We start from the raw sequence: 2,534 nt of genomic DNA, 5'->3' as shown, positions 1-2,534 counted from the left end.
TCGCGTCTTTACCTTACGAAACGTGGCACGAAGGCGAAACTAGCAACTTAGACTTTTAAGAGCACTAAATAGAGTACAACGGTCCACATTGATGCTTTGGAATTGCTCAACTCTCTCCATAGAGGAGCTTTTCTCATTTTTGTGCAATTCCAAACATAACTTGGTCTATTTGCGTCTTTACCTTACGAAACGTGGCACGAAGGCTCAACTAGCAAGTTAGACTTTTAAGAGCACTAAATAGAGTACAACGGTCCACATTGAGGCTTTGGAATTGCTCAAATCTCTCCATAGAGGAGCTTTTCACGTCTTTGAGCAATTTGAGACATAACTAGGTCTATTCATGCCTTTACCTTACGAAACATGGCACGAAGGCTCAACTAGCAAGGTATACTTTTAAGAGCACTCAATAGAGTACAATGGTCCACATTGATCCTTTGGAGTTGTTCAACTCTCTCCATAGACAAGCTTTTCAAGTTTTTGTGCAATTTCGAACATAACTTGGTCTATTCGCGTCGTTACCTTACGAAACGTGGCACGAAGGCGAAACTAGTAAGTTAGACTTTTAATAGCACTCAATAGAGTACAACGGTCCACATTGATGCTTTCAAGTTGTTCAACTCTCTCCACAAAGGAGCTTTTCACGTTTTTGTGCAATTTGAGACATAACATGGTCTATTCGCGTCTTTACCTTGCGAAACGAGGCACGAAGGCAAAACTAGAAGGTTAGACTTTTAAGAGCACTAAATAGAGTACAATGGTCCATATTTATGCTTTGGAATTGCTCAACTCTCTTCATAGAAGAGCTTTTCTCATTTTTTTGCAATTTCAAACATAACATGGACTATTCACATCTTTACCTTACGAAACGTGGCACGAAGGCTCAACTAGCAAGTTAGACTTTTAAGAGCACTCAATAGAGTACAACGGTCCACATTGATGCTTTGGAATTGTTCAACTCTCTCCACAGAGGAGCTTTTCACGTTTTTGTGCAATTTCGAATATAACTTGGTCTATTCGCGTCATTACCTTACGAAACGTGGCACGAAGGCGAAACTAGTAAGTTAGACTTTTAATAGCACTCAATAGAGTACAACGGTCCACATTGATGCTTTCAAGTTGTTCAACTCTCTCCACAAAGGAGCTTTTCACGTTTTTGTGCAATTTGAGACATAACATGGTCTATTCGCGTCTTTACCTTGCGAAACGAGGCACGAAGGCAAAACTAGAAGGTTAGACTTTTAAGAGCACTAAATAGAGTACAATGGTCCATATTTATGCTTTGGAATTGCTCAACTCTCTCCATAGAAGAGCTTTTCTCATTTTTTTGCAATTTCAAACATAACATGGTCTATTCGCATCTTTACCTTACGAAACGTGGCACGAAGGCTCAACAAGCAAGTTAGACTTTTAAGAGCACTCAATAGAGTACAACGGTCCACATTGATGCTTTGGAATTGTTCAACTCTCTCCACAGAGGAGCTTTTCACGTTTTTGTGCAATCTGAGACATAACTTGGTCTATTCGCTTCTTTACCTTACGAAACGTGGCACGAAGGTGAAACTTGCAAGTTAGACTTTTAAGGGCACTCAATAGAGTACAACGGTCCACATTTATGCTTTGGAATTGTTCAACTCTCTCCACAGAGGAGCTTCTCACGTTTTTGTGCAATTTGAGACATAACTTGGTCTATTCGCGTCTTTACCTTACGAAACGTGGCACGAAGGCTCAACTAGCAAGTTAGACTTTCAAGAGCACTAAATAGAGTACAACGGTCCACATTGAGGCTTTGGAATTGCTCAAATCTCTCCATAGAGGAGCATTTCACGTCTTTGAGCAATTTGAGACATAACTAGGTCTATTCTTGCCTTTACCTTACGAAACATGGCACGAAGGCTCAACTAGCAAGGTATACTTTTAAGAGCACTCAATAGAGTACAATGGTCCACATTGATCCTTTGGAGTTGTTCAACTCTCTCCATAGACAAGCTTTTCAAGTTTTTGTGCAATTTCGAACATAACTTGGTCTATTCGCGTCGTTACCTTACGAAACGTGGCACGAAGGCGAAACTAGTAAGTTAGACTTTTAATAGCACTCAATAGAGTACAACGGTCCACATTGATGCTTTCAAGTTGTTCAACTCTCTCCACAAAGGAGCTTTTCACGTTTTTGTGCAATTTGAGACATAACATGGTCTATTCGCGTCTTTACCTTGCGAAACGAGGCACGAAGACAAAACTAGAAGGTTAGACTTTTAAGAGCACTAAATAGAGTACAATGGTCCATATTTATGCTTTGGAATTGCTCAACTCTCTTCATAGAAGAGCTTTTCTCATTTTTTTGCAATTTCAAACATAACATGGACTATTCACATCTTTACCTTACGAAACGTGGCACGAAGGCTCAACTAGCAAGTTAGACTTTTAAGAGCACTCAATAGAGTACAACAGTCCACATTGATGCTTTGGAATTGTTCAACTCTCTCCACAGAGGAGCTTTTCACGTTTTTGTGCAATTTCGAATATAACTTGGTCTA

Source organism: Tripterygium wilfordii, unplaced genomic scaffold, assembly GCF_013401445.1.
Source record: "Tripterygium wilfordii isolate XIE 37 unplaced genomic scaffold, ASM1340144v1 ctg376, whole genome shotgun sequence".
Lineage (NCBI taxonomy): Eukaryota > Viridiplantae > Streptophyta > Magnoliopsida > Celastrales > Celastraceae > Tripterygium > Tripterygium wilfordii.
This window is presented reverse-complemented; position numbering follows the sequence as displayed.